The 27,523-nt window shown below is 40.7% G+C and overlaps 1 long non-coding RNA gene across 1 annotated transcript in view; it reads left to right on the top strand.

The window, feature by feature from the left end:
• LOC147582470 (uncharacterized) overlaps positions 1-10,849 on the top strand; it is a 66,027-nt gene extending 55,178 nt beyond the window's left edge. The window contains exons 2-3 of the long non-coding RNA XR_015248726.1: positions 2,359-2,408; positions 10,786-10,849. This is a non-coding gene — a long non-coding RNA (uncharacterized LOC147582470). The remainder of the gene's footprint in view (positions 1-2,358; positions 2,409-10,785) is intronic.
• The last annotated feature ends 16,674 nt before the right edge of the window (positions 10,850-27,523 follow it).

The following is a 27,523-nucleotide window of genomic DNA, read 5'->3' as shown; positions in this document are numbered from 1 at the left end:
CCAAATACATGACCTACAGAAACCATGAGAGATAATAAAATGGTTGTTGTGGAGTGATTGTTTTGCAACAAAACTAATTGTAGGAACATCAGCTGGCAGTCACTAGCAGTGGTGAAAATGACTATTTCACTGTCACCTGTTCCTACAGCCAAAGTCACCATCTGCAAAAGTTTTTGCTGATTTGGTCACAGAAAAATAGTGCCTTACTTTATTCTGTTTTGTTAAAGTTGAACTTTTCCTACATATAAATTAATTAATGGTGTTTTTCTTTGGGATTTCTAATAATTTATATCCATTGTCCATTTACCTTTTGGGAACTCTGTGCTTTAATTGACAATTTATGTGAATTCCTTATGTAATAAAAAATTTAAAGGCCTTTTGTTTTTTCTTCAGACGGCAAAAAGTTGAAGAATCAGACACAAATTCTGTATGAGACTCAGAACACTGAACATTTGGCCAATTGCAGTAGAGTAGCTTGTTTTCTCTTTCACTGATTTGCTGAATGGTGTTCAGCCCTTGATGTGGCCTTGGTTTCCAGCAGTAGACATGTGCCCAAGAGGATATCAAGCTAATGATAGGAGGCTCTGTGATTCTTAGAAATGAGAATAAGATGCTTTGCAGAGTATTTGGTGAACTCAGTACATGACTTGAACATAGGGAAAACTAGTCAGTTCAGACTTTGACTTGATATTAAAATAGTATTCAGTGTTTCTTCATAAATTCTATTTAGGGCAGAGGAAAGCAAATGTGTGATAGAATCAGGAGCAGAGCTTTTTCTGTGAAATCTTAGGTTTCATCCTTAGAATTCATGCAAAGTTTGTATTCCATTTTTTTCATGTTTGTATTAATATGTAACAAATATTTTTGCCCCAAATCATTGAGAAAATTAGAACCTAAGGGGAGAAGTGTCATGCTTATTTATATTAGGCTTTTGGCATCCCAAGCACATTGCCATATCCACCTGAAGATACTTGTACCACAGTTTGAGAAGCACAGAATGGTTATGCTACACATCGTAAATAGTACTATAATATGATTATATCTATTTTTTTTATTCAGATATGTTATTGCAGTTATTAGCCTAAGAATAGCAAAACTGGACCCTCTTGCTTTTTGTTCACGTAATCTTTGTTCATTTATTTATTAATTGCTTTATTCAACAAGTATTTATTGTCCCCTCTGGACCAAGCACTGCTGTCATTGCCAAGATATGTAAATGGACTAATCAGATAAAAAGTCCCTCTTCTTGTGGAGTTTACATTCTAGTGGAGAAAGACAGATGATAAGCAATAAACATAATAAATAAGCAAATGTTAGTCATAGTGGAAACAAACAAAAAAAAGAGTAGAGTGAAGCTATTGGGAGTTTGGGATGTGTGTGCCCTGGTTGGAGGGGAGATAGAATACAGTGATGAGGTGATTTGAGCAAATACTTGAAAGTCCTGAAGGAGAATGAGTGAGAGAAAAGGAGTAAAATAGGAAGCCAAAGGTATTTGGGGCCAGATCACATAAATCAATGTAAGGACTTTCACTCTGAGTGAAATAGGAAGCTGCTTTAGGGTTTTGAGCAGAAGAGTGACATGGTCTGATTTAACATTTCAGGAAGACCACACTGACTGCTGTGTCAGGGAGACATGTGCAGGAGCAGGAAAACCTATCAGGGGTGTATTGAAATATTCCAAGCAAGAAATTATGGTAGCATAGAACAAGATGGTGGGGAAGGGTCAGATTCTGGATATATATAAAGGTAGGTCAGACAAGATTTGCTTACAGATTTCATGTTGGAGAGAGAGAGAGAGAAAAATGAGTTCAAGTTTTTTGTCCTGAGCAACTGGAAGATCAGCTAAGATGGGGAAGACAAAGGTGCTAGGGTAGGATCAGGAGTTCAGTTTTTAACATGTTGAGTTCAAGATGTCTATTAGACATCCTAGAAGAAATATGAAGTATAGAATTGGGTATACATGTCTGAAGTTTGAGGGGTCTGGACTTAAGATGTAATTTTGAAGTCACCTGAACATACAAAGTCTTTAAAACCAGTAGACTGGAGTAAATTACCAAGGGAGTAAGTATAGAGAGAGGAGAAAACCAAGGACTAAGTCCTGGGGCACTCCAAACAGGAGAAGTTTGGGAATAACAGGAAAAACTAACAAGGGAAAGTAAGAAAGAAAAAAATAGTGAGGTAGAAGGAAAATCAAGAGAAAGTGTTGTATTGGAAGTCAAACAAAGGAAGTTTCAAGAAAGAGGAAGTGACATCTACGTAAACTGAGTCCTTGAATGAGACCCAACAGCACTGTTTTATCTGTGAATTAAACATGGCCTCCAACTCCTTGTTGATCCTCCTTTCCTCTCCCCTATCCAGGTAAGAAGCACAGAGGTGAGCAAAATCATCTCAGTGGGATCCATCTAAAGGTAAGACAACCCAAGAAAATTTGGCCATACAAGAGATAGGATCCTAGCCTTCAGAATTTATTGCAAAATTTGGGGTTTATTTTATGGAAATCAAAAATAATTAAGTTGTGTGGAGAGATCATGCTACAGTCTTTTTAAGGCTACCCCTACTCTCTTAAGCATTTCTCTCATGTATGTGGTGTGAAAAAGTACAGAAGCCTACAAGGTCTTTCTTGAGGGAACAGAGGTAGTTAGATTAAGTAGAAACATTCTTCCATACCTGGTAGACCTACTTACTGAAAAGAGACTCCATGTGGGCCTTGTTTCCCACAAACATCTGTCTCCTGCGGTGTCAGGGAAGTGTATAAAGCAAAACAATTTTTACTGTGTTCAAAGAAAATTTCTACACAACTCTGGATATGACTTGAGAAGGAGCCCTATTACCCAGGTGTGAACTTCATCTCCTTGGAGGAAAAATCCCTGGAGCTGGGATCAAAGGCTGAGTCTTATAGGGAACAATGAATTGTAGATGGCCTTACTCAGACCATTTAGCTTTGGTGAGCTCATGAGAGCAGGATGTGGAACAGCAGCAGTGGTGCTGATTTGGAATTCTTTCCCATACAGTGGGCTGAACTAGAGTCCTAGAGCACGACAGTCAGTTCTGGGAACCACACAAAATGAGGGACAGTGGCAAACTAGGACAGCTTTGGAGTACCACTGACCATGGCAGCAACCCACATTGCTGAAGAATGATTGGAGGAATAGTCATGGGTTATTAATCTGGAATACACAGACATAAACTAAGTAAGGTGTCTATTTTATAGCTAGGTGCATGTGTGCATTTTTCTGATTACCCACCAAAAAAAAAAAAAAAAAAACCACCCAAACACAAAAAAACAATGTACACCAAACAAAGGGTGTACTTGAGATACTTATCCAACTTAAGATAGAGATGTTGACAAGATTCCAGAAATCCTCTTCAAATATTGGAGAGCAACACCATATAAAAGGATTAGACTTAACTTGGGCAGTGTGTTCTAGCAGGGCAAAACAGATTTGGGTTCAAATGCTAGCTTTGCCACTAATTATGTGTCTTTTCACACTTAATTTAATCTCCCTGGTTATCTATTTATTTATTTGTTTGTTTGTTTGTTTGTTTAAACTGGAAGATAATATTTATCTTTAGAGGGGTCATGACAATTGAAAGTAAAGTTTGTAAGACTTGGGGCATAGTAAACATTTGTGAAGTGGTAACTATTACCTGTGTAATATTACCCTGTGTAACACCCGATCCCTGAGTCAGGACCAATGGTTAAAAGCCATGAAGACATAGATTTGAACTCACATTTTGTTTTAATATAACAATTTGAACTATTTTTTAAATGGAATAAACTGTTATACATGGAACATCGTTCACAGTAGATCACATACTGGAACACAAATCAGCCCTCAACAAGTACAAAACAATCAATATCATACTGTTCATATTTTCAGACTACAACACTGTGAAACTCAAAATCAATAACAAGAAAAAATTTGGAAAGACAGAAAATACTTTGAGATTAAAGAACATCCTACTAAAGAATGAATGGGTTAACCAAGAAATTAAAGAGGAAATTAAAAATTTCATGGAAGCCAATGAAAATAATAACATGACAGCCCAAAACCTCTGAGATGCAGCAAAGGCAGTTATAAGAGGGAAGTACATAGCAATCCATGCCTTCCTAAAGAAAGAAGAAAGATCTCAGATACACAACCTAACCTTACAGCTTAAAGAGCGGGAGAAAGAAGAGCAAATAAAACCCAAAGCCAGCAGAAGATGGGAAATAATAAAGATTAGAGCAGGAATCAATGATATCGAAATAAAAAAAAAAACACTAGAACAGTTCAATGAAACCAGGAGCTGGTTCTTTGTAAGAATTAGCAAAATTGATAAACCCCTAGGCAGATTGATCAAAAAGAAGGAAAGGACCCAAATAAATAAAATCAAGAATGAAAGAGGAGAGATCACAACCAACACTGCAGAAATACAAACAATAATAAGAGAAAATTATGAACAATTATATGTCAAAAAATTAGGCAATCTGGAAGAAATGGACAAATTCCTAGAAATGTATACACTATCAAACTGAAACAAGAAGAAATAGAAAATTTGAACAGACCCATAACCAGTAAAGAAATTGAATTAGTAATCAAAAATCTCCTAAAAAGAGTCCAGGGCCAGATGGCCTTCCAGGGGAATTCTGCCAAACATTTAAACAAGAGTTAACACCTACTCTTTTGAAGCTGTTTCAAAAAATGAAAATGGGAGGAAAGGTTCCAAACTCATTCTATGACGTCAGCAATACCTTGATTCCAAAACAAGACAAAGACCCCACTAAATAGGAGAACTATAGGCCAATTTCTCTGATGAACATTCCCTACCAAATTTGATGGGACCAGAAAAGACCCCAAATAGCCAAAGCAATTCTGAAAAAGAATACCAAGGCTGGAGGCATCACAATTCCAGACTTCAAGCTGTATTACAAAGCTGTAATCATCAAGACAGTATGGTACTGGCCCCAAAACAGACACACAGATCAATGGAACAGAATAGAGAACCCAGAAATGGACTCACAAACGTATGGCCAACTAATCTTTGACAAAGCAGGAAAGACTATCAAATGGAATAAACACAGTCACTTCAGCAAATGGTGCTGGGAAAACTGCATAGCAAGCAACATGAAGAACAATGAATCTGGACCACTTTCTTACACCATACAAAAAAATAAACTCAAAATGAATGAAAGACCTCAATGTAAAACAGGAAGTCATCAAAGTCCTAGAGAGAGAGCAGGCAAAAATCTCTTTGATCTTGGCCACAGCAACTTCGTAAACATGTATCTGGAGGCAAGGGGAACAAAAGCAAAAATGAACTATCGGGACCTCATCAAATTGAAAGCTTCTGCATGGCAAAGGAAACAGTCAGCAAAACTAAAAGGCATCTGATGGAATGGTAGAAGATATTTGCAAATGACATATCAGATAAAGGGTTAGTATCTAAAACCTATAAAGAACTTATCAAACTCAACACCCAAAAAGCAAATAATCCAGTGAAGAAATGGGCAAAAGACATGAATAGACAGTTCTCCAAAGAAGACATCCAGATGGCCAACCGACACATGAAAAAAAATGTTCAACATCACTCATCATCAGGGAAATACAAATAAAAACCACAATGAGATACCACCTTACACCTGTCAAAATGGCTAATATTAACATCTCAGGCAACAACAGATGTTGATGAGGATGCGGAGAAGGAGGATCTCTTTTGCATTGCTGGTGGGAATGCAAGCTTGTGCAGCCACTCTGGAAAACAGTATGGAGGTTCCTCAAAAAATTAAAAATAGAACTACCCTACAACCCGGAAATTTGCACTACTAGGTATTTATCCAAGGGATACAGGTATGCTGTTTAGAAGGGACATATGCACCCCAATGTTTATAGAAGCACTAGCAACAATAGCCAAAGTATGGAAAGAGCCCAGATGTCCATCGATGGATGAATGGATAAAGAAGATGTAGTGTATGTATATGTGTGTGTATATATATATACACACACACATATATGTGTATACACACACACACACACACACACACACACACACACAATAGAATATTGCTCGGCAATCAAAAAGAATGAAATCTGGTCATTTGCAACAATGTGATTGGAACTAGAGTGTATTATGCTAAGCAAAAGTAGTCAAAGACAAATATATGACTTCAGTCATATGTGGAATTTAAGATACAAAACAGATGAACATAAGGGAAGGAAACAAAAATAATAAAAAAACAGGGAGGGGAATAAAACATAAGAGACTTTTTTAATCTTTATTTTTGACAGAGAGAGACAGAGCATGAGCAGGGGAGGGACAGAGAGAGAGGGAGGCACAGAATTTGAAGCAGGCTCCAGGCTGTGAGCGGTCAGCACAGAGCCTGATGCGGGGCTTGAACTCGCTGACCATGAGATCATGACCTGAGCCGAAGTCTGAGGCTTAATCAACTGAGCCACCCAGGCATCCCAAAACATAAGAAATTCTTAAATACAGAGAAAAAACTGATGGTTGCTGATGGGGTGTTGGGTGGATGGATGGGCTAAATGGGCAAGGGGCATTGAGGAGGGCACTTGTTGGGATGAGCACTGGGTGTTGTATGTAGGTGATGAATCACTGGATGCTACTTCTGAAATCATTATTGCACTATATGCTAACTAATTTGGATGTAAATTAAAATAATTAGATAGATAGATAGATAGATAGATAGATAGATAGATAGATAGATAGAATAAACTGTTTTATGAGATTCAAAGCAACCATCTCTAAGATACTCATGTACAGACTAGATATCTACAGTTCTCAGAGATATTGTAAAATAATCATTGTTACTGCTAGGGCTGGAGTGGTTTAACTAAATGGTTTAGAGGTCTTTTCCAAAAGTAAAAATGTTACTGTAGGCTTCAGCCTCTGATACATGCCTCTTGTATTTATGATCAATGTTTATTGCACTTCTATGTGCCACTTATACCCTAGAAATATCCTCATGTTCTTCTGAAGACTGAAGTGATCATAAAGTGTTTCTAAACCATAAAGCATCATCTACATATAGGGGATTATTTTCTGAATTTAAACCCAGCAGTCCATATAATCTCTTACAGTAGGTCTTCACTTCCTCCTGCAGATCCATAACCCTTCTTTTCAGTTAGAGAATTGGGAGCCACCCAAGCACAGATTATCTCAATAGGGCTTGTTTTGCATATTTAAAGTGTTCAACTCCATAAACTGAAGAGGTGAAATCATGGCTGTCTGTTGTGTCTGATTCATCCAGAGGCATTTTTTTTCTATCTGCATCATTTAAATGGAAAATCTTTATTGTCCAATTGTACCAGGTGAGTGCCAAGTCATTCTGCTTTGCCTCAGATCCCTGTCCTACTCATGAGATGGGTCTGAATGTATAATTTAGATTCTATCATAAAGAAGAACAAATAGCCCAGATGAGAATAACCAAAGAGAATTAAATTAAAAGGGTATTAGAGATCCAAGCCTGGATGAATGTCCACTGATTTTTGTCGGATAATTAAGTAGACCAGTCAGCTAGGAAAATACTTTGATTCTAACTATCTGTGTAACCGATATGTAAGCCAATAGCCAGGACCATAGCTGAGTGGTGTGGATAATCTCAGCAGCCCAGGCCTGGAGTGGCCCAGCTCTGACATGGCTAAGCATCTCTACAGTCTTGGCTTTACTTCTCCAACTTCTGTGCCCTTCAGGGTCTTCAGCTGAAAAATGAAGATTGGAAAAGATGAATTAAAGCACCTTCAATCTTCAATGCATGTTGCCTAGTTATTTCTACTCAAATTCCTGGATCTGATCTGAGCTATTGAAACATGCTAATCTAACCTTCTTATGATAAACAATCATGGAATATGGGCAGTCGCCTCAGGCTTCAAACACTGGGGATCCCATATAAGGCAGTGTCTTAGTGTCTTAGTGTCTTAGTGTCTCAGAAAGACAGTCCTTAGCAAAAAGGAGAGCCATTATATGCTATCACTTGAAGTTCTTCTAACTTCAGCCTGACATCACTCTCTCTCCTTTTCCTCTGGTCCCCAAGGCAAAGCAGATGGACTAGTTCCCCTCTTCTAATTTTATGTGCTTGTCCTGTGTGTGATCTTCATACACCGCAGGTTTGCTTTCAAGCCTGTCTTTGATTTATAAGAAGGTCTTCTGGGTGGTAGTATGGAAATAAGGGACACATAATATGACGTGCTCTAAGCTCTACATGCCCCAGAGATAGCTCCAAATACCCAACTCTTAGAGACAATCAATCTTAGAAACAGTTCTCTTTTTATAGGTATCACTTACTACCTCCTGACATTACATTATATATTTATTTGTCTATTTTCTGTCTCCCCCACTAGGATGTAAACTCCTTAAAGTCGTGGATGTTATCTCTCTTATTCACCAATACATATCCAGGGCTAAGAAATTATACAAAAAATTGTTACAGATTATAGGAGTATAGGATCCAAGGCCCTCTGTTTTCTCACTTTCTTTCGTCTGTCTTCCAAGTACTCCATGGAATACTAAAAACTGCCCACAGGTGTATCTTGTTCCTTCACAGAGAAGAAAACTTAAAACCAGAAATTTTTAGTGTTTGTCTAAGGCCACAAAGTCAGTTTATGGCAGACGCCAGAGGCTCTGCTCTTGGTATGCTTTCCACTCTGCCAAACCACCAAGAAGCTTTTACAAGCAGATAAATCCATTCCTCAGGGACGCTTCCTATTTGTTTATGCATCAAACAGGAAATTCATTTCTTTGTAACATTTTTGTCACTGGTGCCCAACCCAGAGCTCCAGATGTCCATCATTTCCAGTCTCATTTAAAGATCTGAGGTCACATGCCTTTCCTGAGTCCCCACCCAGGGCCATTTATTCCCCCAAAGGAGCTGGAGACCAACTGTTCCACTCTCTGCCCTCCCCCCATTGCCTCTGGCTCTCTTTGAGCCACCAGGGGACAGGGTGGATGATGGGGCAGAGCCTGAGGCAGTCCTGCTGATGAAGAAATCTCCCAGATTGCAAGTCCAGCTGTTAACACGAATGACAGTCAACCAGAAGGAATCCCAGAAACAGATGCCTCAAGCTCCCAGTTATAGTGACTAGGAAGGGGGTTCAGTGCCAGGGCCCACAATTCAGTCTTTCCTTTGTTGAGGAAGCCTACAGCCTAAAGATCTGTCAAGAGTAGAGATCTTCATATCGTAAAAGTGCCAAAGACTCAAAAAGACCCCTTAAGAAGAGATGGCTTTCGACTGGGAGGAAGTGAGAGGGATGAAAGAAAGAGGATTGCTGGGTTTTTACCAAGCAAGCTGGTTCCTATTTAAAATATAAAAGATGAGAAATGTGGGCATGACAACAATGACTGTTGTGACTGTTTTAATTAGAGAAAAATCAATAATATGTGCCATGGATGAAAGATGGTTTGGCTGTGCTTACTTCCACCGCCTGTTGCTCGTAAACGTGCATGCACAGCCCTGTCAGTTCATCTCATGCAACCTCCATGTCCTTTGCTGATAGACCAACCAGGGTGGGAAGCAAGGGGACTGTCACAAGGAGCACTCTGGAGGGAAGAAGTAGAATGCCTCTCCTGCCACCCACTGGGAACCCTCCTCCTAATTTCCACTTTAAAGAGGTGATATACAGAGAAGAACTATGAGTGAGGGGTAGGAAATGCAGAAGGAAAAAAGAAATCTTGGGAACAGAAAAAAATGAGAACAGTCAAAAAAGAACAAAACAACAGACTCACAGGCATTACAGTGAGACTGCCACACACAATGGCTTGCTACTGCTTAGACATTTTGGAGCTCAAAATAAGTATATGTTGGTCAAAAGAGATAATTGGGTTACTTATGGGTGTGGTATTATGGTTGATTTTTATTTTCATCTTTATACTTTTTCTCCATTTTCCATTTTTTTCTATAATCAGCATGTATTATATTAGTCCCCCAAAATGGCTCTGCCACATATCAGCTGTGCTTTCTTGAGCAATGGTCTTAACCTCTTTGTGTCTTAGTTTTCTCATCTGCAGGATGTGCATTAATATACCATCCTAGTTTTTGTAATACCTATAAAGAGCCAACCACAATTTTAAGCATAGAGTAAATACTTAACAAATGGCCACTGTTATCATAAAAAGGCATCTTATTTTTCAGTAAGCTAGGGAGAAGACTTAAGTTCACCAGAAGACCAAGCATGTCATCAGAAAGGCCTCCCTATCACTTTAGTCTTCCTTCCAACCTTTGCCACCGTATCAAACTTGACTTCCTAGGTGGTTTTTCTGAAAAGAATCAAAAGAAGCACCAGCTACCCATCCCTCACTCAGCATTGCTGAGTTTGAAAAGTGGGTCTGAATCTTCCAATGTACTGGCCCTGTGCTCGCAGTTGGAGAGTCTCCCCTTCACCACACACAGCTTTTCCCAGGCAAACCTCTACTAAGGTTTAGATCAGCCATCTCATTGTAGGCATTTGAAGTCTTCAGTGCTCCCTCTCAACTTACGTCTTTTTGTTTGATCGGTGTCTCATTGAGAACATTGTCTCTTAGCCAGATAGACCAGCTCCCTGGGCCTCTTTTCTCCAAACAACACCAAGGGTTGGATGATGTAACATTACTTCCTCCTGGAATGTTCTATGTAGTGGTCAAAGTCATTCTGTTTTTCTCTGAAAGCCAACATACTACTTCTCTCAAGTAGTGTTTTACACCTGTATTTTAAGGCTGATTTTTTACTATGTAAGATGCTATATATATTTATGAGTAATTTCATACATCATCAACATATGAGAGATGGAATGTTGGTCCTCATTGCCTTTCTAGGTGGGAGTATGTGAAGTCTGGAGACACAAAGACCTGACAGAAATAAAGCCAAGACCCCCTTCAGGTATGTCTGTGCAAAGTCAAGTGGAGATCCAGAACACAGAGGCATACGTATTTCACATTTCCTACAGGACTTGTTGTGACATATAGCCAGGAACCTTTTATTAAGCTCAGCATAGAAACTGAGATATACCCAATTTGTCTGACCGTAGGCAAAGCAGAAGGTTGTATTATAGTAAAAATATTACAACATAGTTCATTCTCCAAACAGCCCTCAGAATCTTTGCAAGCTCCTAGTGCCCAACACTGTAATGTTTCTTTGAAGCTATTCAGGGAAGCAAACTGAATGTGGTGATAGAAAAAAATTGGAGCGTGTATTTTTCAAATAACAGAAAGCCAACTGCTCTCAAAATCAAGCTACTTCTTGATAAATACCACTTTAGAATTAGAACACAAGAAGTATTGCTAGTAAGGAAATAGTGGTTAGTTGTAAAATTTTAGAGGGTCAAGGGCATTTTTAATGATATAATAAAGATAATGTGTTTGGAGATGTATCCAAGTTTTAGGTCTAAAGTCTCTGCCAGGAAATAGAGAAGCCAGTGAAAGGTCTGGGCCTGAATTATAGGCTCATTATGATATACTCATCAAGGGGGCAAGTAGAAAGTTGAAGACTCACACTTTGCCATTTCAAAACCTATTATAAAGCTATGGTGGTCAAAAAAGTGTGGTACTGGCACAAAGATAGACATATAGACCAATGGGATAGAATTGAGATTCTGTACATCTGTGGCCAGTTGATTTTTCAACAAAAGTGCCAAACCATTCAATAGGGAACTAGAATTTTCAACAAAGAGTGCTGGGACAGCTAGATATCCACATGCCATAAAATGAAGCTGGACCCCTACCTCAAATCATATACAAAATTTAACTCAAAAGGCATCAAAAATCTCAATAGAAGAGCTAAAATTATCAAACCCATAGAGGAAATCATAGAGATAAATTTTAATGATGTTGGATAAGTCAGTGGATTCTTATGACACCTCCAAAGCAGGAGCAAAAATAGATTGGACTTATTCAATATTAAGAATTTTGTGTATCAAAAGATATCAAGAAAGTGGAAAGAAAACCATATGCAGGAAAATACGTGTATATCATGTATCTGATAAGGGTCCAGTATCCAGAATGTAAAAGTACATATAACTCTTAGAACCCAACAACAAAAAGACAAGCAATTCTATTCAAAAATGGGCAAAGCACTTGAATATATCTTTCTCCAGAGAAGATATACAAATGGCCAACAAGCACATGAAAGGATGTTCCAACATCATTAGTCGTTAGGAAGATGCAAATCAAACCACACTGAGATTCACACTCTCTAGGATGGTTGTAATAAAAAAGAAAATAAAAAAGAGCAACTGTGCACTGCCTGTGGGAATATAAGATGGTTCAGCCATTATGGAAAACAGTAGGGCAGTTCGTCCAAAAGTGAAACAGAATTATCATAGTGGCCTAGCCATTCTACTCTTAGGTATATCCCCCAGCGAACTGAATACACCGATTTTCTTTCTTTTTTTTTTTTTTTAAATTTTTTTTTTCAACGTTTATTTATTTTTGGGACAGAGCATGAACGGGGGGAGGGGCAGAGAGAGAGGGAGACACAGAATCGGAAACAGGCTCCAGGCTCTGAGCCATCAGCCCAGAGCCCGACGCGGGGCTCGAACTCACGGACCGCGAGATCGTGACCTGGCTGAAGTCGGACGCTTAACCGACTGCGCCACCCAGGCGCCCCAGAATACACCGATTTTCAATTTGTTCTCAAACAAGTACTTGTGTATGAATGTTGATAGCAACACTATTCACAATAGCCAACCCAAATGTTCATAACAGATAAAGGGATAAATGTATTATGGTATATGCATACAATGGAATATTAATTCAACTATAAAAAGAAATGAAATACTGATACAAGCTACAATGTAGATGAACCTCAAAAAAACATTATACCAAATGAAAAAAGCCAGACACAAACGGTCACATGGTGTATGAGTCTATTTATAGGACGTATCCAAAATAAGTGAATCCATAGAAGTAGAAAGTGGATTGGTCGTTGCCAGAGACTGGGGAGAGGAGGAAATGAGCATTAACTGCTTAATGGAAACAAAGTTTTATTCTGGGGTGATGAAAACGTTTTGGAACCAGGTAGAGGTGGTAGTTACACAACGTTGTGAATTGTTGACTGTAAAATGTTAATTTCATATTATGCAGATTTCACCTCAATAAAAAAATAAAAATCCATTTGCAAGCAATAAAAACAAAAAACAAACAAACAAAAAAGAGGGCTGGTAGAATATGGCAGACTCAAGCCCCCAAGTACCAATTCACATGGGTGGAGCTGTTCTTTGCCTGTCTTTCATTTGAGACAACCTCTGCTCTAGGCAGTTCCCACAAGGCCTCCTCTCCCAGCCAGCCAGACAGCAACTTTAAAGTTTGTTCCCTCCCCTCCACCCCCCACCCCCCACTCCAACTCTCCACCCTGCCTTTAGGCTCCTAAAAGCAAATATGCAGTCTCGGGGAGAGAGGGGGTGAGGTGGATCATTTTCTCGTAATAGACCAAACCACCAGGGCCAGTGATACTGATGTAAAAAAATACTAAGGTTATAGGTTAAGGAACTGAGTGCTAGATATTTTTGTAATTGTGATGATTACAGGGCTGGCATTTTAAAAACAATTATTCCTTTTTTTTTTTTTTTTTTTTTTTTTAAGAAACAAACCCACACACCTGACACTCATGTTCAGTTTTATATAACCCTTTCATCTCCCACCCCACTTGCTTCTCATGCCGTATATGGGAATGTGTCTGCTTGACAACATGTGCATAAGTAATGTAAGGTCCGGATCTTGAGGTGCGCAAAAGTTTCCACAGCCCAGTCTTACTGCTCAGCTTGTTAATAATGTCGGCTAGTCGGGCCTTCCTACTGTTCCAAAAATTTCACTCCTGTGGCTTCTTGGCTGGGTCTGAGGAATCACTCTACGAGGTGAGTGAACTCATTGGTGTGTTGGTATTTGAACTGTGGTCAGACGGTGAAAAAAAAAATGGAGGGGTTAGTTCATAAAAGATATTCATTGATGATGCTCTTTTCCCTGTCTTCCTGAGTAGGGTATACAACAAATCTGTTAACGTCCGTAATAAAAACAGAGGTGCTGAGGATTATTATTTTTACGTGTCTTGCCTTAGGAAGAAATAAAAAGATACATGAAATGAAAGGATGCTTAAGACAATGTGGTGATTTTGTTCCAGAGAAACATTTGGGCCCTTTCCCTGGGAAAGGGGGTTAAAAGGTTGTCAGTGCTTTCTCCAGGGGCTTCGTCTGACAGTGAACATGTGTTTCCTCCCTTTAATCGACTCGCCAGTAGCCAGAAAGCTGCTTGTTTTCTGCAGAGGTTGTCAAAAATGATTTCAGTCTGGAGACGGTGAATGATAAAAGAGGTTTTCAAACACGGTTTTGCACTGTAGCATTCGCAGCCCCAGAGAGGAAAGATTGTATTACAATCGCGGTGCAAAGGGCCATGTTCCCCTGGCAAGAAAACAGAGCCTCCTTCAACCTGTTTGATGCGTCCCGGTATCTCAGGGAGCTGGAAGGTACAGGGCAGGACTCCCATTAAGAGGATGGTCTGGAAAAGCGGGGCTGTGGAGCATCACGTGGAAGAGAAAAATCCAGAGCCTCTCCCCTCCCAGAGCTCCTTTCCACTGTCCCCATGTGTCTGCTTCAGTTTGAGAGCTGCTTTCAGAGCCAAGTGCAGGACAGACTTGCAAGATGGGAGCAGCAGCGGGAGGAGAACGGCGGCCTCTCAACAGCGACAGGCTCTGGGCATGGAAGCAGGCAGGGCGCCTGGGTGCCATCCGTATTTCCCACCCTGGATTTATGGGCATCGTAAGCCGGTATTGATGGGGTTTATGTTTAGAAAACTCAAGAGGTTAGTTATGCCTTTCCAAAACACATGACGCAACCTAAGCATGCAAAGAAAAACGAGGCCTGCCATTCTCTGACATTTCCATTTTCTCAAGCGGGGAAAAAATTAAAAGCTGTGGTCAGTTCAGCAGTCCCCTTTTCAAGTGCCCTCCTCGTTTCTATTTGATGCTTCTGGTACTCCACTTTTGGAAAGCCCAGTATGGTGAACTTGGAACTTAACAGATGGATGATAAACGCAACCGTGATTATTTGCATTTCAGGCATAAGATTCCATCCTTCACTTTACACACACATAAGCATTCAGCGCAGAGTTACTTTGGCCAAAAGAAGCTTCCTGAAGCATGTATGATATTCAGTTTACAAAAATAAGATTTGATTTATCTGCACCTTTTCAGAAACACATCAGTGATATAAATCAAAGTGTTGGGTACGACTACTCTTAACTTCCTGCTGAAGTCCCACACTGAAAAGGAAAAGCCTAGACCACAGTTCCCTAGAACCTGAGTCTGACAACCTGTTTCACCCAGGAGGTTTTCATTATTGTCTTCTTAATGAAATACATGGGCGTGATTTACATCTTTCCCCTCTGCCTGCATAGCCAGATTCCATAACATCTCCTGAGCAGTAACTTGTCTTCTTTATTATTTCTGACATTATTTAAAAGATTTTTAGCTCACCAGTGGCAAATATCCTTGCCACTGCAAAAAGATCAGGCTGATAGGTGGCTACTATATCCGGTAGCCCAGAAAACCAGAGAAAGGAGATGTGGGCAAGCTGAGTGCTGAACTGGCATTTTCATCTGATTCTGATTCTTTTCTAGCTATACAGTTTTATCACCACACAACTCACTCTCTGAATGTAATCAGGAAAGGAGTGTGGGTGGGGAGGGTCAGAGGCACCACGCAACAGGTGCTTGGAAAGAGCTGGGTAACACCTTTCAAACAGTCCTTCCAGGCTCCAATCATAAATACATTGCGGGTGCCAGCTTTCACCATCTGAACTAACGGCATATGCCATGAACTGAGTGGTGTGACAGTCACAGGGAAGGACAAACTTTCAATGAGTAACATCCTCTGCAAAGTCTGAGCTGATGATCTTGCCGGTGCCAGCATATTTGGCCAATGTCAGAGCAATTTGGCTAAGTGGGCTCAATCCACTGCTTTCAGTCTATTGTGGTTCATAATCCCTATTCAGGATGGAGTGTGCTGCAGCCTAATGAATGTGGTAATGGAATCCTTGTGTATGTTTTTCCACAGCAGGGCGCAGATTAGCATAAGTGTCATATTCTGTGGGCTTGCCCACTCTTACTTCTCAGGCGTTGCGTATGCTGGGGATTTTTCAACTGGATAATAATAAGATGAATATGGCCCACATATGCAGGGAGAGCACACCATTTTTAGAAAGCAATCGGTAATAAATCTCACCTGGAGGTGCACTATGATAGATTAACTTTGCACTGTTGCTAAAAAATGTAATATTTTACACCAAGGATCCTGTAATCGGAGAAAGGAAGAATTAGATTGAATTTCATGCGGAGTTTTAAAGAATGTTGTCGTTTTTGAGCATGGCGTTGGGGAATACTTTATAGTTCTCCCAGTTTCCCATACTCGGAGCAAGTTCAAAGCTCTATCTGCACGTCACAGTTACTCAGAGTTGATGTTTTGTTCTCAGAGATGCCAAGTGGGAGAAAAAGACACTCTTGATGGGAAAATTTCATGGAAAGAAACAGGAGAGGGGGTGGGGAGATTGAAAAAGCGAGCTCACTTGCTTGTTCTACTTTAAAGATTAGAAGCTAAATGGAAAGGCAAGCTCCAAGGAAAATTTTCAAAAGGCATTTTCTTCCTATAGTCCTTTGAAGGGTATGCCTCAGTAAATACAAATGAGATTATTTAGAAGTTCCCTTAAGATAGGAATTAGACCTCATAGTGTTCATACCATTTCTAGAAAACCATTGTCAAACTTTCTGACTTTAAACAGTAAGTCATGGTCCCAGTAGTCTGTGACTTCAATAAAACTTCAGTAAAGCTTAAGATAAATGTAGAAGCTCCCAGCCTTCATCTCCCTTTCTGCTATCAGTGCAAAGGTGGTTTATTTAGTCTGAGTCGTTGGCCTCATCAGACCACGTGGATGAAATTCCAGATTTCTTATTCCAGTTGCTCTATGATTTGAGCCAGACAGCCAGTAGGTTAAGGAGAGAATGCCAAGTTAAGGATAAGAGAACTTCCAGTGAACCGAACCCCTTCATACCTCCTCGGGGAAGGGGGTGCTGCTTCTGAGAGTTCCCAAATTTATGACTTGTCCATGGCTTGCACACCACTTAAGTGGTAGTTTAGTATGACTGATCAGAGTGGTTTTCCTGGCACCCAGTTAGTATCGATATATATAGGCTGGGATAGCAAAGCATGTCTTGATGCTTTTAAGCATGGCGGCAGAGGACCAGCCTGAGCCTATTAATCAGCCTAAGGTAAGTGCTGCTTCCATCTCATATTTTAATCTCCTCCTTTCTGCTGTGTTAAAGAAATTATATCTGTGGCTTAACTAACATTTAGAAACGAAATTGTTTGCCAAGTGAATGAGACAATCAAACCAGTCGTTTAGAGTTGGGGATTAAATATGAATCTCATTTACCTTTATTATCCGTGCATTTCTCGCTAATCATCATAACTCAGACTATTTAAACTTCATTGAAAATGTAGCCAGTAATGGAGTGTCATTAATATTTGTTTGTAATGATTCCAGCCTGAGCTGAGCAAATCTTAAGAAAGCCAGCCCATCTTCTCTTGTGTTTGGGAAGCAGGGAGAAACCAAGTTGGAGGATCTGGCCTGCCCTGCTTCAGTGGCTTCATGCACATTCAGATTACAATTGCCAACTTTGTTCCCAAGCATCTCTTCCTTGCAAAAGGGTATCAGTAGAACGAAGCTTTCCAAGAGAAAAATGCTCCAATGCCTGCCTCCATGTTGAAGTATCTTTAAGAGTCAGCTTTCCAGCAATAAATGCCACCAAGCTAGTTAACTGAGACCACCAACTGCAGAAGGATTTCCAGTTGGAAATTTCATGGAGGCAGACTCCTCCCGCCCCCACCTTGAGCCCTTTTAATCTCATCACCCATTCCCTCCAATGTGGTAGGAAGAGACTGGGTGGCAAGTGTATTTAAGACTCCAAGGAAAAGGGCTGTAAAGTCAACCTTGGTAACTTAACTGAAACAGTATATGTGTAAATCCATCGAAAATCCCTGGCCTTTTACAACTCCTGTCCCAATGGAAATCAGATCATAGGACTGTTTACAAGAGACCACGATTCATTTGGATAAAGACCCATGACAGCACAGCCCAGGATTATTTGAAATTTTAGTAACCTAAGCTTTAAAAATATTCTAAAAGCAAAATAATGAGGGGCAGGTAATTGCCACGAGCTAATTACTTATGATATTTCATATATATAATCGGCGAACAATCTCCATAAATGTCAGCTCATGGCACTTTGGCAATCACTTGTAATTTTTATTGTTTAAAGAAATGTCAACATTTCCATTTTCCCCAACTTCAGTTAACCTGGGCCCTACCCACGGTTAAATGGGCCCCCGGAAGAGCGCTTCACCCGACCGTTTCAGAGCGTTCCACAGTTTCATAGCTGAGCCAGTCCCTGGTTTACCTACAGTTTTGCTACTAAAAGAAAACAAAAACAAAAACAAAAAAAACCAAGCATGAAATGCGTACAGAGGAGTTTAAATGTTAAAATGCACGATGATAGATGCGTTCCTGATTTTCTGAACAAACAGATTTTATTCACATTTCAGTTAGTCATTTCATAAGCGTGGGAGAAATTTTCAGGAGATTCACAAATTTGTTTTGTTGGTTTGTTCTTTTTTCAGTTCTTTTTTAGCCACTTGGAAATCATTACCGTGAACAAAGGAACTCCACCAAAAGACTCCTTAACAGTCCAAAGAGAAGAAAGAGGGCAGAAGTTTATGGTCAGGGTGGACAAGACCAGACCCCAAGTGGATCTGAAGCCCACCAGCACAGCCAAGGTGTTTCCAATTGCTCACTGCCTTCTCTGCACTCTGCCTCCAGCACCAGCGGCACAGGGGCCTCCTAAAGAGTCACCAAGTCCATTTATACTTTATGAATCAACTGGCATCAGTCCTGAGACCCTTACTAAAAACAGCTGCACCTAAGCAAGGTGTGTTTCCAACACCAGAAAGAGGCTTAAAAAAGTTGACACGAGAAAACAAGGACTGCACTTCCCAACTCTGAGCCCAGGGTAAGCAAGGCTGTGGTCAGGGTGGGATCTGAGAAGCAAGAGATGTGGAGGAGGGATCTGAATTCTCAGGGATTAAAGGAGTCAGTGGGTAGAGAGAAGCAAAGGAGTATGGGCACAACACAGGCAGCAGTAGCAGCCTCCCTTTGCAGGGTAAGGCGGGGCAACTGTGGTCTGAACAGTGGAAAAGAGGCCCGTTGGGAAAATGGACAGCAGGACTGCTCCCTGAGTTGGGCTGTCTCCAAATACAGCCAGAATGGAGATCAAAATCCATGCTCTCCAGAGCCTATTTACTCTGCCTGGTTTACCCCACCCTCTTTTCCTTGACTTTTCCAATTTAGGGAACCTCATTGTTGGGGTCTTCTCCATTAGTGTTCTCTGATCAAAACAGATTTCATCTTTGAATCAAAAAGGTTTTGGTATGGAGCTTCAAAGCAGATAAAAGGATAGCAGATGGGGGCAGTGTGAAAAGAGAAGAGATAAAAAAAATATATAAAAAGACCATCAGTGAATGAGAGTGAAAAAAAATTCTCACCTGCTAGCAATTCAACGAGGGGGAAGAAAGATTATTTGAGAGAGGGAAGACATCAACACTTACTTGGCTAAATCCAACCAAAAACAGAAATATTATTGGGGTGCCTGGGTGGTTCAGTCGGTTAAGTGTCTGACTTAGGCTCAGGTCATGATCTCACAGTTGGTGGGTTTGAGCCCCACATCGGGCTCTTTGCTGTCAATGCGGAGCCTGCTTTGGATCCTCTGTCTCCCTCTTTGTCTGTCCCTTCCCCACTTGGCTCTCTCTGTCTCAAAAATAAACGTTAAAAAAAAAAAAAAAGAATTTTTTTTATTTATATATGAAATTTATTGTCAAATTGGTTTCCATACAATACCCAGTGCTCATCCCAAAAGGTGCCCTCCTCAATACCCATCACCCACCCTCTCCTCCCTCCCACCCCCCATCAACCCTCAGTTTGTTCTCAGTTCTCAACAGTCTCTTATGCTAAAAAAAAGAAATTTTATTGAAGCTTAAAGGGGGAATAAATTGAAATGTGCTCTAAGATTAATTTGGTACCATGTTTAGATTATTTTGGGTGTTCTGAATTTAAAGTAATAGTCTATAAAAACCTTACACTTTTAAAAATCAGGTGTAGCTTCGGAAGGGAATTTTGCGGGGGTTTTGTTTTCTTGTTTTTGTTTTTGGTTTTTTTTTTTTTTTGGAAAGTTGAAAATAAATTCCTTAACATTATTTTGTCTTTGTAAAGTGGGATTTCCTGTCTGCCACCCCTCACTCTTTACAACTATTATTCTCTGTATTTAGAGAAGCACAGATTTGAGCAGTTTCATTCAGGTCTGAAAGAATAGAAGCACCATGAGAAAACAGTCTCCTTGTGTCCCTGTTCGGAATGAACGCCATAAGATGAAAATTCTCTAGACGGACATCATTAGCCCCCTAGTTAAGATTAGCATTGTATCCCTCTTCCATAGCCTGTGATGACAGAATGAGCCAAGGAAAGAAAGGCGTTTAAAATGAGTGATAGAATGAATGAAACTTACTAGTAACAAAGAGCTTAGTAATGGAGGGGCAAATGAATTTTCACTGAGGCATGAATCAGTAGTCCATGGGTTGCTTCTTAAGTTCGTGTTTAGCCCCGCATGGGGCTCTGTGCTGACAGCTCAGAGCCTGAAGCCTACTTCAGATTCTGTGTCTCCCTCTCTCTCTCTGCCCCTCCCCTGCTAGTGCTCTGTCTCTCTCTCTTCTCTCTCTCTCTCTCAAAAATAAACAAACATTAAAAAAAATTTAAGTTCATGTTTGTTTGGAGAAGATATGACACTTGGATCCTGAACTGGGGTAGTACCAAATTTTGAAAGCAAATGGTACTTTCTATTTTAGATAGACATTATCTCAGAACTTCTTTTTATTAATAAAACACAGCATGTATGTATTCTACTCTGGTAACAGTTTTTAGTCTTCCTGTATCAATGCTTTCAGTCTTAAACCACTCTATTCCTTTTTGGAGTGCAACTGAAACATAAGTACTAATTTATAAAATCATTGAAAGAACATGCTAGTGAAGTTCAAGAAACAGAAAAGATGTATTCTAGAATATTATATATGTTTTCGGATCAACTTGTAATTTTCTGAAATATTGCCACAGACTTTTAGTGGATCAAACATCAAACATAAATGGCAGTTCAGTAAATGTACATGTTGGTTGAAAAACATTTTTTCATCAAGCTACAATATATTTGGCATTTTTCAACTCTTTGTGAACACAGTTATGATACATCTATCTCTTTTCATCTCTCTTATCCTAGAATGTTATTCTGATTTTATTATATTTTTACCACTATTATAATGATATGACATCAACCCTAGATTGTGTGCTCTGATTATTTTACATACGTTTGCTGTCAGGATAGGGCACTTTTAACTTCAGTAACAAATGATTGCCAATCTCAGTGGTTTGACACAGGTTTATTTCTTGCTCATGCTGCATTTCCAATGTAGGTGGGTAGGGAAGCTTAGCTTCCTCTAATCACCCAGGGACTCAGGCTGTTAGAGACCCCATCTCAAAACCTGTTTGGGGGAAAATTATGCACTGGTGCTTTAAGCTTTGCCCAAGACTTAATATACATCACTAGCATGCACATTTCATGGGCAAAGCAAGTCACATGAGCACCTAACTTCAAAGGGCCAGGGAAATGAAACCCCTTCCATTTACCTAAAAGACAACCTGGATAATTTGCAAACAGTATTGATATCTATCCTCTTTCTTCTTCTTCTTACCCAAAACTGGATTAAACTTTTCTGAAAGCCAAAGACCAAGTCATACTTCATTTGAAATTTGTGTAGCACAGTGCTTCACAAGACACGTATTATTCATTAACTATTATAATGTGAATAAAAAGCAAAAGGCATGATAATTTGGAAGATCAAAGCACTGTAGCCACCATATAAATCATTGTATGTTTATTAGGTGCTTACTGAGCACAATAACAGCTATAATTTTCCAAGCCCCTGATACAGAGAGGATACTAAACTAGTTGTGTCACGTACATTTTCCCTAACATACACATACTATATAAGCACACAACTACAAAAGGGAATTTTTCTTACTCCAGTTGAAGACTGCGTTATTGAGAGATTAACTTGCCCAAAGACACTGAAGAGGGTAGCAGAGGTGTGATAAGAACCTGTGTGTGCCAGACTGCTATGGCCCTGCTTTAGCCACTCTGGTACTCCCGAGAGTGGAACATTAGCTTCGTTGCATCCCATCAATCTGCTACCCCTGGGTCTATGCACTTGCTGTTACCTCTACCTGGAAATCTGATCTCCCCATAGGGCCTTTTCCCTGTATTTTCAAGTCTTTGCTCAAATCCTAGGCCCTGTCTGACCACCTTACCTAAATATTCAGAACTACTCCCCCTAGCCAAACCCTGCATTTCCTGTCCCCGTCTCCTGCCTTATTCTGCTCCAAAGTCTTGTCACCATCTGGCAGTCTATATATTTTTACTTACTCATTTTGTTCTCCATCACTTTCCTCGACTGGAACTTAACAAGAACAGGGATTTGGGTCTGTTTTATTTGCTGCTGTATGCCTGACTCTCTGTACACATAGCACATACTCCATAAACACCAAATGGATGGGTTAAATGAATGATACAATCACACCTAGTACTATACAAGATGGTTTTAGATGAAATAGAAGCATTTATAATTTATAGTAATTTATAGTGTGTGTTAGAGAAACTTGAACTAGCACATCAAACCATGCTTTTGAAGATATTGTTAGTGGAGATATCAAGTTATCTTTTTAAAGAGATATTTTTTTTTCAACGTTTATTTTTGGGACAGAGAGAGAGCATGAACGGGGGAGGGGCAGAGAGAGAGGGAGACACAGAATCGGAAACAGGCTCCAGGCTCTGAGCCATCAGCCCAGAGCCCGACGCGGGGCTCGAACTCACGGACCGCGAGATCGTGACCTGGCTGAAGTCGGACGCTTAACCGACTGCGCCACCCAGGTGCCCCTTAAAGAGACATTTAAATGCTGTATATCTTAGCTTGGCTAGAGGTTATAGAGTGAAATAAATAAATAAATAAATAAATAAATAAATAAATAAATAAATTCATTGAGCAGTACACTTAGGATCAGTTCATTTTACTTTATGTTATTACTAAATTTAAAAATAGGAGCATTCAAAACAACAACAAATCCGTAAGCAAAGAACGCCAAAATAAAAATATCAAGTATTTGATACTTTGGGCAGTAGTCGGATATAAGAAAAATCACAGTGATAGACTTTGGTAACCGCATTGCTAGATCTTGCTGTGTCTCAGCAAGGGACTCCCAATTTTGAAGGGAAGGGGAAATAGACAAATAATATATTGCCACACAAGACGTTTGTCATTTGAGTGATTCTCACAGAGCTGTGTGATCTCAGAGGAGGAGAAGAATCGTGTAGAGTGCGTGGGTGACAGGAGTTGGTCCTCAAAGACTGGGCAAGGCACAGAGGAGTAGTCGCCACCACGGGAACATTTCCTTATTGGTCCTCAAGTCCAATGCTGAGGTAGACCTGGGAAGTCACTGTTTCAGAACCAGCTCTTACATTCAACTCTTAGGCCTGTGCCTTAGCAGGCTCCCAGAGGAAATGGAGAATAACAGCTCCTTTCTTCTTCTCGACGAATACCTGAAATCTGGTTGCCATGTGTCCCACCTTCTCTGTTCTGAAGCTGGGGCCATGGGCAGCACTTTCTTCCTGGGGGGAACTTCCCTTTGGACAGTGAAGTTTGTGGAGCCTTCACCTGCCTGCTAGCAAGGCAGCTCAGGGAAGAACACTCTGGTTGCCAGCACCATTTCTGGCCTCTAGTTCCTGCAGAGAAAGCCACAGGACATAGGACAGTCACTAAGGCAAAACAGACATTGCACCTTAACAAGGAACACAAAGTAAATTCCTTCTCCCGTGACTGTTTCCCTTCTAACGAGCAGCACCTCCTGGTTCACCAACTGTGGGGCCCAGAGGGCTGCAGGGGGAAACTGATTGGGAAAGACACATTTTTGCCATGCAGAGCCATTCACCGGGGAATTGGCCTCAGCACAACACCCCCTTCTACACAGATCCATCAAAGGCTCCAGAGCCAACATCTTCATATTTAATTTGCACAACCCTGGCAAGTTATTGACAAAATCATCATCATCATCATCATCAAGTATTCCCTGGAGAATGTCTTAGTTTGTGTCCAATTCAAACTACATACTCAGATTTGGTGACTGGCTCGATCCTCCAAATGGCTTTGTGCTTCTTGGCTGACTTGTCACCAGGGGAGGAAACCGCTGGCAGGGCAAGTGAAGAGCATCATGACTCACCCTCCGAGGTCAGCCCTTTGAAGCCAGCTCCCTCCACCACCTACCCACATGCACCTTCTGCCACACTGGTCTCCTTTCATCTTGGTTCAAATCTCGAAGAGGAGAAAGAGCAACCTTCAAATATGTTTATGGAGAGAATACAAGCTCATTAAGAAAAAGGAGGGAGGGAAATCTTGTTACCCTTGCAGCCACCTGCAAGTTACTCAGGTTTAATCATTTGGAGGGAAAGAAAGCAATTTAGAGGGAAAAAGAGAAAAAAGACAAAGGACAAGGCCAGCATTTTGCCTTCTCTGTTTTAGGATGAAATTCCTTCATTCTGATGCAAGCCAATAACCCTTGGACTGTACTTCTTAAAATTACCGATGCGTTCAGCTCTCTGGCAACATTTTCAACCTTGTCTCGCATTCTGTTTACATACATCCAAGGAAGCCTATCATAACTGACCTGAAAGGCCCAAGTTTGCTAGAACATGTGTCTTTCCAGGGAGGTTTTGTTGCCCTGGGCACCAGAAAGTGTTCTTTATCACACTTCCTCCACGAAGTCTGCCTCAGAGCCAGAACAGTACAAGACCCCCAGTTATTTCAAGTGTATCTGTTTCTCCCCAACAGAAGACACCTTGAGGACAAAGACAACACTGTTGTGTCCATTATGGGCTCAGCATCAACCAGTGATAAGACCTCATGGAAGGGCCATTTTATAGATTCAAAGGATGATGGTACATCATGGCTCTGATGGATTTTTATGAAGCACATCCACTCAGCCCTCCTGTTGAACCAGTCCTTGCATACAAGGCCATTTAACAGAACCAGGGAATGCCAAGTCCAGCAGTCACCTCAGATGTTAAAACTCAGTACAGACCTGCCAACAGTGAATTCCCTCTACCTCTCTTTCACCATCAAGCACCAGAATTACCTTCAAGAAATTTCTAAAAACCCATTTTCCCTCAGAAGCTCACCCTCATTAACCTTACCTCCTATCTTCTCTTTTTCTCTAAGCTCCAGGTTACGTTGCACATTTTGGCATTATTCTTTGTAATTATTCTCTAGTCATTTCACAACATTAAGTGAGATGATCCATATTAAAATGCTGTGTAAACCATAATACACTCTCTAAAGGCATATTACTTTTATGATTGAACCTTGAATTAAAGGAGTATGCCTTCATTATTAGAATTAAAACAGTGCCCCACACAGAGCAGGATTATAGCAAACACTCCCATACTAACTAGCCAATCGTGGGCAGTGGAGACAAGCCAGCATGCAAACAACCCAAGCAGCTGTACCTGGGGTCAGACTTGTGATTTAGTTAGTAAAGACGTCTCTGAGGTCAGCCAACATGGGTATAAATTCTGGAGCTGTCCCTTCCTGCTTAGTGAACTTAAGATAAGTTATTTAATATTTCTAAGCCTCGGTTTACTCATCTGTGAAATGGGAGTAACGACAATGTCTACCTCATGGAACATTGTGAGGAGTTAGTGTAAAGAAGCTGATGAATAGTAGGCACTCAGAAATGAAATCGTAACTATTCCCATGATTACTAGAGACAAATATCACATGCCTCAGGTGCCCTACTGCCTTTTCTGCAGATTTTCATACCATCAGTCACCTTTGCTAGAAGCTAAGGAAAATTATAAGTATGCCTAAGTACCTCTGAAAAAAGTGGGACACACCCCCCCGTATGCACACTGAAGGCAGAAGGTAAGCCTCTCTTGCTGCTCTCCGAGCCAGGTGTCGACAGCTCTGCACTCACCATGGCAAAATGAAACATTATAGATACAGAAGAAAGGCCAGAGTGCCATCAGTTAAAATATTAATGGAGGTCACTTCTGAGTAAAGGAATTATGAGAGTGCTTGTCTGGATTCTAAGTTGCAGGCAAGGGGCGGCTGGATGGCTCAGTCAATTAAGCATCCAACTTCGGCTCAGGTCATGATTCCCCTGTTCGTGAGTTTGAGCCCCGTGTCAGGCTCTGTGCTGACAGCTCAGAGCCTGGAACCTGCTTCGGATCCTATGTCTCCCTCTCTCTGCCCCTCCCCTGCTTGTGCTCTGTCTCTGTTTCTGTGTCTCTCAAAAGTAAAATAAACATTAAAAAAACGAAACAACAACATTAAAAAAACAACTAAGCGGCAAGCAACAAAAACCTTTGCTTAAGTAGAAAAAGAATTTACTGAATTAGGGAGTCCACTGGGGAACCCACGGAAACAATGGGGAGTCTGAGGAACAAGCCTGAGAAACAGGCAGACTCAAGGGAATCTCACAGCAGCCAGGACCACAGCCTAAGTCCTACAGGATCACAGGGTGAGAACCTCACTGCCCCTGCCCTCTGGGTGTCCCAACAGGTATCGTGGCCCCTGCCAATACTGGACCCACCCACACCCCGTTGCTCCAGGCACCAGAGAACAGACCTGTCGGCTCCCACCCGGATCAGTTCCTTACTGTGCTGGCTTCAGTGTCACTTGGTTCAGATTCAGACACCTGACCAGGATATGCATCTACTGGCACCATGGGTATACGCCTCATCCCCACTGGGCTCTTGAGGGGACTCACACTGTGAAGCAGCTTCCAAAAAGTGACTTGAAAACCTGGGCAAAGAGTGGCAAGTATTTTCTATAGTACAAGTGCTCTTTAAGGTTCTTTTCCTCTCTATTTACCATGTGTATGTACACATATGTATTTTACATACAGTAGCAGTGCACTTTGTTTTTAAAGATACAACTTGCATTTTTCAGGTATTTTTAAGTCTTTCCACACATCATTCAAAATCCGTGAAACTTTCAAAGGATAAAGGAGAAACAGTCAAAGGAGCAGCTGAGAGGCCAGTGAGTGGGGCACTCGGGGCGTATGTATATTTGGATTTTAAGATGTAGCGAGAATGAAATGATCAAGAGACCAAATTGAAAAACTATGTTTGACACCTTTTTTCCTTCCCCTGCTCTGAAAGCAGGGGGATATCTAATTGCTTCTGTTTCCTCCAATAATAATCCCATAAATAACAAAAAGGCCTGGTGTGGCTCTATTCCCTCAGTATCAGATAACTATCTTGACTGTTTATGCAGTCGACGCATTAATTTTAGTGCGGGTTGGCTTTTTACTTCTTTGAAAGGAGCCTCGGACAAATCCTCTTTGAGCTTTGCATTGAGCTCGGCTTT

This window comes from Puma concolor, chromosome A3 (genome assembly GCF_028749965.1).
Source record: "Puma concolor isolate L17-30 chromosome A3, mPumCon1.1.hap2, whole genome shotgun sequence".
In the NCBI taxonomy this organism is placed as follows: domain Eukaryota; kingdom Metazoa; phylum Chordata; class Mammalia; order Carnivora; family Felidae; genus Puma; species Puma concolor.
The sequence above is the reverse complement of the archived record's forward strand: the minus strand, read 5'-3'. Positions and strand labels throughout refer to the sequence as shown.